The sequence below is a fragment of the Notamacropus eugenii genome, chromosome 3 (assembly GCF_028372415.1).
Source record: "Notamacropus eugenii isolate mMacEug1 chromosome 3, mMacEug1.pri_v2, whole genome shotgun sequence".
Lineage (NCBI taxonomy): Eukaryota > Metazoa > Chordata > Mammalia > Diprotodontia > Macropodidae > Notamacropus > Notamacropus eugenii.
The window spans coordinates 236915056-236928080 of record NC_092874.1 but is presented as its reverse complement, the minus strand read 5'-3'; positions in this window follow the sequence as shown (position 1 = coordinate 236928080).

The following is a 13025-nucleotide window of genomic DNA, read 5'->3' as shown; positions in this document are numbered from 1 at the left end:
TCTGAAGTTTTAGGTTTTTTCATACTGTTGTTTTCAGATCTAATTTTGATGGTTTTATGATGGCATTGATGACCTAGTCTACATTCTTGTACTTACCCAGCATAAGCCCCAGATCCATAGTGATTGCAATTATTACTGCTCCTCCAGAGCGTCCTTCCCATTTAATTAGAAATGATATTATTCATTAGGTTCCCTGATACTTTGGATATACAAGTAATAATGTTCTTTAGGGTCCTTGATCCCTTATGAAGAAAAGTGATACTACCTCTAAGGCCTTCTCCTCCCACTCTACCCTGACACAGAACTACTCATAGTCAATCAAGTTGCCAAATAGTGTCTGCTCCCATGTCCACTGTTATCACAATGGTCTCCTGTAATCTCTTCCTGAGCAATTGCCAGATCTCCTTACTGTCTCTGGCTTGAAAACTCCCCAAGCTGCTTTTCCTTCTGTTACCACCACCTTGTCCCACCACTGGTGTTTTTTTTTTCCATGCGGGTTCTGGGCTAACCTCCACCATTGTATGAGAGATCTCACTCTGACTTCCTTAGTTGTCTTGAGATAGAAGAATGTCTTAATCTGACCTTTTCTTGACTCTGCCACTCCAAAATCTGATTTGAGACATTACTTTAAAGTTGTTTGGAAGAAAATGTTGGGAGAGCTTACCTGAATGCTTTTTCTACTTTGCTATCTTGTTTCCAGCCCTGGAATTCAGATTGTTGGTATAATTGTTGGGGAAGGAAATGGTAAACCACTCTATTGTCTTTAACAATACAGACACAAATGGAGTCACAAAAATTTGGACTAACTAAAAAATTACTCAGTAACAACAAAATGTATAATTGCATTTGTTTGTGTGTGTGTGTGTGTGTTCTAGTCAGTTAAATCAGAATTCTTTTAAAATACTATGAGTCTATATACCTCTGATTTTTTTAAAAAGCATATTGTACAAAACTTTTGAAAAAATATTTTGCTGAAGTCCAGATTTCTAATGTGCACTGTATTTCTCTATTCTACTAGGAAAGTAAATCAATAAAAAGGGAAACAAGTTTATCATTTTTATAAGCTTTCTGATGGAATTAATAAATTACTTACTTACTTAATTAATTAATTACTTTCCTAATGAACCTTATTTTCCTTTCTGAATATTTACCAAGAATTTCTATAATATGCTATTTTTGAATTTTAAAATGTGTTGATAAACCATACAATATAGAGTTTGGAATATTTACCCTCTTATTCTTTTGGAAAATCAAGGGAATTATTACAGTTCTATTGCCATCTCTCAAGTCAAGTTCAAATAAATCAAGAAACATTTATTAAATACCTGCTGAGTGTTGGACACTGAGCTAAATACTGATGACACACATGCAACCCACACATGCAACACACTACACACATACACATACACACAGACACACGCGTGAGCAAAGAAAAAAAGTCCCTTTCCTCAAGGACCTTACGGTCTTATGTGGGAGACAACATGTAAATCCCTATGTACAAATAAGATTTAGCCAGGATAAATTGGAAATTTTCTTAGAGAGAAGGCATTTCAGAAGACTAGGAAAGGTTTTTTGCAGAAGGTAAGAACTTAGCTGAGACTTAAAAGGAAGCTTTCTCTCTTACCATAATTCTTCATTTGAGCCACAAATCACCATATACATGCATATATACATACATACATATACACATATATGTGTATATATGTATATGTACATGTATGCACATGCATGTGTATATATGTGAGTGTATACACACATATATAGATATGTAAGTGCTCATATTTACGTATGTGTGTATATGTGTATATATGTACATATGTGAGCATACATGTATATATGCACATATAAATTAGCAACTATACATATATACTTATATGTGGGCTTCAGTTCATCTTACAGTATTTCTTTAATCAGTAGGTACAAAATATTTATTAAACCCTTGATCTGTGCCTAGGTATTATGCTATGTGATAGAAACACAGAAAATATGGCAGAAAAAATAAACTTATCCTTGACCTCTGGGAATTCACATTCTAATTGGAGAGACAATATATAAATAGCTAAGTATACAGAAGATTTATACAGAGTAGGTGAAAGGTAATCTCAGAGAAGAAAGCATTGTCCCCAGCCAAAAGGACCTAGAAAGTTCTTCTGTAGAAAATGAAATTTGAGTTGAGTCTAGAGGGAAGGGAGAATAATAAATAAAAAATGAAGACAGACTGAATTACAGACATGGGGAGAAAGATGGTGTAGTCACAAAGATCCACAATTGTTCCACTTCCATGTTCATGAACTTTGAAATTCTTTTTATGTAAACATAAACATTTATCGTTGTATTTCTCCTTTTGTCTTTTGATCCATAACTTTGTTCTTTATTCGCAACTTAACCTCTAAATCTCAGTTGTTTACCATGTCATCATCCATCAAATGATTAATTCTCCCCCCATCACTGTCTCAATGCTTTAGAGAAGCAGTGCAATTCTCCACCATATTCTATACTCAAGTACTTTCCATTCATGTTCTATAGTTGATCATGCCTTGCCCATGCCCAATTTTTGAGTAATCACAGGATACATTATCTTCAGTTGTATTCCTTTAATTCTGAATGGAAATGTTTTAAAAAATTACAAAACCTTTCTGGTTGAATCCACTAAATACTTACATTACAAAATCTCAATAGTCTCTACTGCATTAAGGCAATATTTTTATTCCTCTCTAAATGATTTATCTCTCTCACCACAGAGGCTGTGACCAACCTTTTAATTACTCCTAAAACTCCCTCTACTAATTCACTCCACACACACACACTGTCACCTTTCTCCCCTCTTTCTCATGAGTGCCAGATATCATCTCCTCCCCAGTCTCCTCCTTTTTTTGAATCTCAGAAGTGGCCTTTCTTGCCAAATCAAAACCCATTATATGAACAATTGATCTCATTGCATCCTATCTTCTCTCACAGATTGCCCTTCTATCTCACTACTCTTTGATCTTTCTTTGTCAACTGGCTGTTTCCCTGCTTCCTACTCATATTTCTCCCATCACAAAACAAAAAAAGAAAGCAAAAACTGTCACTTGATCCAACCATCTGTTCTAGATATCATTTTAGATCTCTCCTTTGTTCTCATGGCTAAACTTGAGGAAGTAAAGTTTCCCAGCTTTCTCTCCCCTCACTCTCTTTTAAACCTTCATCTGACTTATTACAAACTTCATCATTAAAATGAAAATGCTTTCTCCAAAATTACTAATGACTTCTTAGTTACCAAAACTAGTTGCTGTTGACAGTGTTGATAACCATCTCCTTCAGAATATTTTCTCAGGGGTGGAATCAACACTGTGGTGTAACAGCACAGACTTTGTAGACCACTCCCCCACAGCCCAGCCAAATACCTGTAACAAATGACTCTAAACAAATTCTGGAACTGTAGAACCCAAAGGACAGAGTGAAGCAAATCTCCAGTCCAAGACAGCCTGGAGGAGTACTGGGAAGTGTCCATTGTGCCACATTGGGAGCAAAGCACAGTCCATTCAGGGATGTGCCAGCACAGACTGGAGTTGAGCAGGCTTTGGGGGGGACTGAATCTCTCGCACCTGTGGTGGTTTCCAGACATCACAACCCCAAAATGCTGAAGAGAAATTGCAAGGTAAGTAGAAAAGGCCCTGTGGGACCTGTGTGAAAGAGTAGAGTGGTCAGGCACCAGCCTCAGGTAGACAGAAGGGGAAAGGGGGGGGGGGAGAACTAGTGGCAGCCACAGCAGCAGCAGGAGCAGCTGCAGCCACTGTTTCTTGGAACTCTAGGTCCACAGATAGTGGGGGGAACAAGCAGTTGACAGTATACACCCCACCCCCACTGGAAAGAGATAACTACCTTGACAAAGACCTCAAAAGTCAAGTAAATGAATCACACTATAGAATCTTATTTTGGTGACATGGAAGACCAAAGCATTCATACAGAAGACAAAAACGTCAAAGTTCCTCCATTAAAGCCTCCAAGAAAAATATGAGTTGGTTGCAGGCCATTGAAGAGCTCAAAAAGGACGTTGAAAATCAAACAAGAGAAGTAGAGCAAAACTTGGGAAGAGAAAGCAGAGTGATGCAAGAAAATTATGAAAAACGACTCAACTGCTTACTAAAGGAGACCCAAAAAACGCTGAAGAAAAAGTACTTAAAAAAGTAGACTAACCCAAATGACAAAAGAGATCCAAAAAGCCAATGAAGAGAAGAATTCTCTAAAAAGCAGAACTGTACAGATGGAAAAGGAGGTACAAAAGCACACTGAAAATAATTCCTTAAAGATTAGAATGGAGCAGATGGAAGCTAATGACTTCATGAAAAATCAAGAAATCATAAAACAAAACCAAAGGAATGAAATAAAAACAGCAGATAATGTGAAATATCTCGTTAGATAAACATTTGACCTGGAAAATAGATCCAGGAGAGACTATTTAAAAATTATGGGACTACCTGAAAGCCATGACCAAAAAAAGAATCTAGACATCATCTTTCAAAAAATTATCAAGGAAAACTGCCCTGATATTCTAGAATAAGAGGGTAAAGGAAATATGAAAGAATCCACCAATCGCCTCCTGAAAGAGATACCAAAAGGAAAACTCCTAGGACTATTGTAGCCAAATTCCAGAGCACCCTGGTCAAGTAGAAAATATTGCAAACCATCAGAAAACAATTCAAGTATTAAGGAAATATAATTTGGAAAACACAAGATCTAGCATTTTCTACATTAAGAGATTTCAGGGCTTGGATTTATGATTCTAGAGGCCAAAGTAGCTAGAATTAAAACCAAGAATCATCTACCCAGCAAAAATGAGTACAATCCTTCAGGGGGAAAATAGTCATTTAATGAAATAGAGGACTTTCAGGCATTCTTGATGAAAAGACCAGAGCTCATTAGAAAATATAACTTTCAAACATAAGAATCAAGAGAATTATGAAAAGCTAAATAGGAAAGACAAATCATAAGGGACTTACTAAAGTCAAACTCTTTACATTCTTACATGGAAAAATCATATTTGTAACTCTTGAGACTTTTCACTGTATTAGAGTACTTGGAGGGATTATATACATATAGACAGAGGGCACAGGATGAGTTAAACAGGAAGGGATGGTATCTAAAGAAAATAAATTAAGGGGTGAGAGAGGAACATATTGGGAAGAGAAAGGGAGAAATAGAATGGGGCAAAATATCGCTCACATAGAAGAAGCTTTCTTAATGGAAGGGAAGAGGGAGATGAGAGGGAAAAAGTGAATCTTACTCTCATCAGGTTTGGCTTAAGCAGGGAATAACATACACACTTAATTTGCTATGAAAATCTATCTTGCACTACAGGAAAACAAGGGGATAAGTGGGTGTGAGGGGGATGATAGAAGAGAAGGCAAATGGGAGGAGGGAGTATTGGAAGTAAACACTTTTGAGGGGGGATAGGCTCAAAAGAGAGAATAGAATGAATGGGGAAGCCTGATAGGATGGAGGGAAATATAGTTAGTCTTTCACAAGATGTCTTTTATAGAATTCTGTTGCATAACTACATATGTATAACACATACTGAATTGCTTGCCTTCTCAGTGAGGATGGGTGGCAAGGGAGGAAGGAAGAGAAATTGAAACTCAAAGTTTTAAAAATAAATGTTAAATATTATTTTTCCATACAACTAAAAAATAAGATATTCCGGAAATGGGGCAGAGAACTCTATCTTGCCATACAAGAATTGGAGGAGATTGGGGAATGGAAGCAGAAAGGTATGACAGAAGGGAGGGCAGACTGGGGGAAGGGGTAATCAGAATGCACACTTTCTGGGGATCCGCGAGAGATGGGCAGAAAATTTGGAACTCAAAATCTGGTGGAAATGAATGTTGAAAACTAAAAATAAATAAAATTTAAAAAGTTATTTTCTCTTCCCTAGTTTTTAATAAGATTTTTATTTTTATTTATTTTTATTTTTTAAATTTATTTATTTATTTAACTTTTAACATTCATTTTAAGAAAATTTTGGGTTCCACATTTTCTCCCGTTTTGTCCCCTCCCCCACCCCAAAACTCTGAGCATTCTAATTGCCTGTATCACCAATCTGCTCTCTCTTCTATCATCCCTCTCTGCCCTTTTCTCCATCTTCTCTTTTGTCCTGTAGGTCCAAATAACTTTCTATACCCCTTAACCTGTATTTCTTATTTCCTAGTGGCAAGAACAGTACTTGACAGTTGTTCCTAAAACTTTGAGTTCAAACTTCTTTTCCTCCCTCCCTCCCCACCCCTTCCCTTTTGAAGGCAAGCAATTCAATATAGGCCAAATCTGTGTAGTTTTGCAAATGACTTCCATAATAGTCGTGTTGCATAAGACTAACTATATTTCCCTCCATCCTATTCTGTACCCCATTACTTCTGTTCTGTCTTTTGATCCTGTCCCTCCCCATGAGTGTCGACCTCAAATTGCTCCATCCTCCCCATGCGCTTCCTTCCATCATCCCCCACACCCTGCTTATGCCCTTATCCCCCACTTTCCTGTATTGTAAGATGGGTTTTCATACCAAAATGAGTGTGCATTTTATTCCTTCCTTTAGTGGAATGTGATGAGTGTAAACTTCGTGTTTTTCTCTCACCTCCTCTCTTTATCCCTCCACTAATAAGTCTTTTGCTTGCCTCTTTTATGAGAGATAATTTGTCCCGTTCCATTTCTCCCTTTTTCCTCCCAATATATTTCTCTCTCACTGCTTGATTTCATTTTTTTAAGATATGATCCAATCCTCTTCAATTCCCTCTGTGCACTCTGTGTCTATGTGTGTGTGCATGTGCATGTGCATGTGTGTGTGTGTAATCCCACCCAGTACCCAGATACTGAATAGTTTCAAGAGTTACAAATATTGTCTTTCCATGTAGGAATGTAAACAGTTCAACTTCATCAAGTCCCTTAAGACTTCTCTTTGCTGTTTACCTTTTCATGCTTCTCTTCATTCTTGTGTTTGAAAGTCAAATTTTTTTTTCAGCTCTGGTCTTTTCATCAAGAATGCTTAAAAGTCCTCCATTTTGTTAAAAGACAAATTTTTCCCCTGAAGTACTATACTCAGTTTTGCTGGGTAGGTGATTCTTGGTTTTAGTCCTAGTTCCTTTGACTTCTGGAATATCCTATTACACGCCCTTTGTTCCCTTAATGTAGAAGCTGCTAGATGTTGTGTTATCCTGATTGTACTTCCACAATACTTGAACTGTTTCTTTCTAGCTGCTTGAAATATTTTCTCCTTGACCTGGGAACTCTAAAATTTGGCCACAATGTTCCTAGGAGTTTCTTTTTTTTGGATCTCTTTCAGGCGGTGTTCTGTGGATTCCTTGAATATGTATTTTGCCCTCTCAGGGCAGTTTTCCTTGATAATTTCATGAAAGACGATGTCTAGGCTTTTTTTTGATCATGGCTTTCAGGTAGGCCCATAATTTTTAAGTTGTCTCTCCTGGATCTGTTTTCCAGGTCAGTGGTTTTTCCAATGAGATATTTCACATTATCTTCCATTTTTTCATTTTTTTGGTTTTGTTTTGTGATTTCTTGGTTTCTCATCAAGTCATTAGCCTCCATCTGTGCAATTCTAATTTTGAAAGAACTATTTTCTTCAGTGAGCTTTTGAACCTCCTTTTCCATTTGGCTAATTCTGCTTTTGAAAGCATTCTTCTCCTCATGGGCTTTTTGAACCTCTTTTGCCAATTGAGTTAGCCTATTTTTCAAGGTGTTATTTTCTTCAGCATTTTTTTGGGTCTCCTTTAGCAGGGTGTTTAATTGTTTTTCATGCTTCACTTGCATGTCTCTCATTTCTCTTCCCAGTTTTTCCTCCACCTCTCTAACTTGATTTTCAAAATCCTTTTTGAGCTCTTCCATGTCCTGAGCCCATTGAGTGGGCTGGGATACAAAAGCCTTGACTTCTGTTTCTTTCCCTGATGGTAAGCATTGTTCTTCCTCATCAGAAAGAAAGGGAGGAATTATCTGTTCCCCAAGAAAGTAACCTTCTATAGTCTTATTTTTTTTTCCCTTTTCTAGGCATTTTCTCAGTCAGTGACTTGATTTCTGAATATTCTCTTCACACCCACTTGCCCTCCAGATCCTCCTAGCCAGCGCTTGGGGTCTGAGATTCAAATGCTGCTTCCCAGCCTCAAGCCTTTGGGAGGGGGCAGGGCTGATAGTCAGTGTGAGATTAAGTTCAGGTGTTCAGGTGGGGGCAGGGCTGCCTCACGGGGGCTCAGTTCCCTCAGGGGGTTTATGCAGAGACCTTCAACAATGGATCCCAGCTCCTGCCTGCTTGGGGAGCCCTGGTCTGCTTCTGCCTCTACTGCTGCCTCCTGAGGGGGACCAAGCCACTGGGACACCCCACTCCCTTGTCGGCCACCCAAAAAGACTCTCTCACTCACCCCTGGCGCCTGTGGGTGGAAGGACCCCAGCAGCCACTGGAGATCCCATCCCTGAAGCCCGCACGGATCTGCTCCCTGCTCGGATCTGCTCCTCTCAGCTGAGGGCAATGCAGGGCTGGTCTCTGGGTCCGAAGCACGAGGACCTTTTGCAAGAGGTTTTCAGGCTCTCTGGAACAGAAATCTCATCCGCTCCGTTGTTCTGTGGTTTCTACTGCTCCAGAATTTGTTGGTAGTTATTTTTTACAGATATTTTATGGACAGTGGGTTCGGAGCTAGCGTATGTGTGTCTGTCTACTCCACCATCTTGGCTCCGCCCACAAATACTTTTATTTTTTCAGTAAAATAAATTCTCTTTTCCCTCTCACCCACTTCATCCTAAAATAGAAACCTCTGAAAAGGAAAAGGAAAACAATGATTTAAAACCAATATTCCTAATTGGGCAAAACGCCCACTTTGGTCACAGTTCCACATGTTGCATTGTTCATCTGCAGCTTCGCCCTCCCATTTCCATCAAAAGGTCAGAAAAATTCTTAACTTCTAGTCCTTTGTAATCAAGGTTTGTCATGGCATTAAACTAGGAAAATGATCTTTTTGAGATATGTATTGTGTATCTCCAGCAGTACTCAGGACAGAGGAGAGAATGAAGAGACATTTCTTGAAGTTGAAAAAAATAGATTGGAATAGAAAGGTTACTGTGTAACCTCTAGATACAATAAGAGCACCCATAAGACTTCCATCAACTGGTAAAACAATTCTACTATCTCTTTCAAAGTATGGGCCTTGGATTTTGTGACCTTTCACTTATGCCTCGCCTCCTCCCTCTACTAGGAGCTGTCCACATTCTCATCACGCTAATTTGGGGTGCTTGAATCTTTGTTCTTTTGATTCTGCCTCTTCCTAAAGGTTACTCATATTTACAACATAGTAAAGGATTGCATGGTTTGCTGCTTTCTTCTCTACATTTTTATGATCCTGCTCTCTTCTGGTCAGCCTGACCATTTCTTCTCAGTCTTCCTTGCCAACTATGCACACTGTGGTTACATGACAAAGGATCTCTCTTCTCCATCTATACTATCTGGCTAAGTTATATCATCAGCTCTCAGGAATTAAATCATAATTTTCATAGAGAAGATTCTTGGACATATCTTTCCTTAATCTTTCTCTGGACCTTTCCAATCCTCCACAGACATCATAAATCCAACATGCCAAAACTCTCTTTCATACTTCTGTATTACTCTCCAGGGTAAAACTATGTCACCAAATTACGAATGCAATCCTTCCTCATTTTGTTCTCATATAATCTCTAGTTTCCCACAAATCTTTATGTTTATGTTTCCCCATACATAAGCCTTTCTGAATCCTAATGTGTTAGAATTCAACCTGAAATTCCATTGTGTTAACTTTAAGTAAGTATAAGTAAACATTTATTTATGCTTCTACATGTTGAGAGAATGCCAGCTCCTTGAGGAAAAAAAAAGCTGATTTGTTTTTTGTCTTTTTTATCCATGGCACTTATCACAAAGGTTTGAATAGAAGACATCAGTAAATATTTAATAAACACTTGTTGAGTTAAATTGTATGAATGTCTTCTTGATGTCTGGTGATGCTTGCATGTCTCTTTGACTTTTCTGTTCCTTTTAATATAATATACCTTTTCAATAGTATACATTTCAAGCATGAGTAGTAGCCCAAATATCACTAATACCTATAAGGGACTTGTAACAAAGGTCATTTTATTGATCTATGTATTGGTGGGCTTCCCTTATGATCCATTTCTGTGCCATTATCCTTAATCATTTTTCTATATGATAGTTTTCTTACTGTTCAGTTGTATCCAACTCTTTGTTACCCCATTTGAGATGTTCTCTGAAAAAATGCTGAAGTCGTTTGTCATTTCCTTACTCAGTTTGTTACAGATAAAAAAAATGAGGAAAAGAGGGATAAATGACTCTCACAAGGTCATATAGGTAGTTAAGTGTCTGAGGGCAGGTTTGAAGTCAAGAAGACCCCAAGTCAAGTGCCACCTAACTGTCCATATAATACTTAGTGCTAGCTTAAAAATCTAATGTAACCCTCTACTTGAGTCTTTTGATCATCCCTCTCTTTAGTTCAAAGCTTGCTTAATGAAATCAGCCTAGACATATTATTTCCAATTTTTGCTAGCATGTATATCATTCTTATCACTGCATCCATAGTGCTGAAAAACACATTGTATTTCCACAGCATCTCCTTAAGTAGATGTTTATGCCAAAAATCTTACTTTCTCTTTTATGAAAATACTAATTTTACTACCTTAGTCTTCCATTTTCCCGTTCAGGTTCAATAATCAGAAAATCAGAGATTATGAGCTGGAAAGGACTTTATAATCCAGCTAATCCAACCTTTTCCTTTTGCAGATGAAGAAATTCAGGTAGAAAATAGTTAAGAAACATGCCTAAGATTGTTGAAGTTCAGTAATTTTGTTCAATTATTTCAATCGTGAGCCCATTTGGGGTTTTCTTAGCAAAGGTATTGTAGTGGTTTGCCATTTCCTTCTCCAGATCATTTTACAGATGAGAAAACTGAGGCAAATAAGTTTAAGTGACTTCACCAAAGTCACAAAGCCAGATGTTGTCTGAGGCCAAATTTAAACGCAGGAAGGTGAGTCTTTCTGACTCCAGGCTTAGCACCACTGCATGACCTAAGTGACCAAGGTCACACAGGTAGTAAGTGGCAAATGTAGGAATCAATCCTGCCTATATTTTCAAAGACCAAATTCAGTGCCCTTCTGATGGTATCAACATTCTGAGATGCCTTTTCTTAATATGAGCAATGCATGCCCTTTCTCTTGTTGGAATTAGTATAAGAACCTCTCTACTCTTTCTCCTTAACATAGGAAGCTGCTGCCTTCTCGAAAGGTCTAAACACATTTCCCATGGGAAGAACTTCACATCCATTTTGTTACTATGATCATTCAGAGGTCCTTATTTATCTCCTACTCAGAGACACATATCATGTTCCAGAGGTCAAAGGAGCTAGGATTAAAACCAAGAATCACCTACCCAGGAAAAGTGAGTATAGTCCTTCAGGGGAAAAATGAACTCTTCTTTTGGCCTTTTAATACATATATTACTCATTTGGATTTCCCTCTTACTCCTTAGAAACTTTTCTTTTTTTTGTGATTTAGAATTTCCATTCTTACAGTTCAGTTGACATTTTATTCTCCCTGTTAATTAGAATGAAAGAAGGAAAGAGAGAGAGAGAGACAGAGAGAGAGAGAGAGAGAGAGAGAGAGAGAGAGAGAGAGAGAGAGAGAGAGAGAGAGAGAGAAAGGGAACGGGATAATGAAGGGATAGAGAGGGGAGGAAAGAAAGAAGAGAACAGGAAGATTAGGGGGAAAATAGGAAGGAAAAGATAAGCCCGTGTCTCCGTTCTCTCTAAGTGAAATCCCTAGTCATAAAAGTATATTTAGCGTTCTAACAAATGAATACAGATATTTCAGCCTTGGCAAAAATTCAACAAATAAATAAATAATAAAAGATCTGTATCTGACAGAGACAGATAATCATTTTAAGAAAGAAAGCTTAAAATGACTAAAAAGCAGTCTAAACTGATGACCTTTAACTGAGCAGGTCTAAACTGACAAATAATATAAAAGGCCAAAATTTCCTCTAAATTCTTAGAAGGTCTTCACTGAAGTCTGTGCAATCAAAATATCCAATTAATGCTCTATTTCATGTAATATTTAAGGTTCTATATTAAGGAGGTCAGTTTGTTATACAAACTCACTTACTGCCAAGCATATCATTGTCTCATAGGTCAGTGAATAACAGTAAATTACTCAGCTTCTGCCCAAAGGAATTGCTTACTTAACACGTGCCAGCAGGAATCCTTTCTTCTCCATCAATAAGGAAGGAAAAAAGCAAGCACACTATTGTTCTCTTAAAGGTATAAGATCATTACAAATGTTTAACTTTTGATTATACAAGAAAGATCAGCTAAATCCAAATAATTTCAAACCAAAACAATTTAATTCTTTTTAGTTTAACTCAGTTCAGTTGAACAAAATATATATTAAGTCACTTTTGTTGGGAAGGAAGAAGACATTCAAATAGTAAGGGAGATTGTGTAATGTAAAGGCAAACACCCTAGCATACCCAGGATCGCCGGCTAACACACGTTCTCGTATATGTTTTTCTTAAAGTTTTAAAGGATCAACATTTGTTTTCTAATTACATTCACTAGTTCAGGGGAAAAGTCATCACCCTGAACTTCAGAGAAAATATAAGCACACAAGTTAAGACCAACAGGTAGGGCTGTATTGCTTGAACCAAAACAATATTGTTATACACTTTGTATACATCCCTGAATTGAGAGAGCCTTTACATCTGAGCAGGTTGAGAGCTCTGAACATACAGCCACTCAGAGTCTTGACCAGGGAAGCACAAAATCCCTCTCATGAGCAAACCACCAAAGCAAAAGCTCACCTCAGTGTGTGTGTGTGTGTGTGTGTGTGTGTGTGTGTGTATACATATAAACATGTATATACTAACACACACATATGTGAGTATATATAGGTGTATGTGTATGTATGTATGTATGTATGTATGTATGTACATATGCACTTCTCTGAGCCAGAAGACATAACAA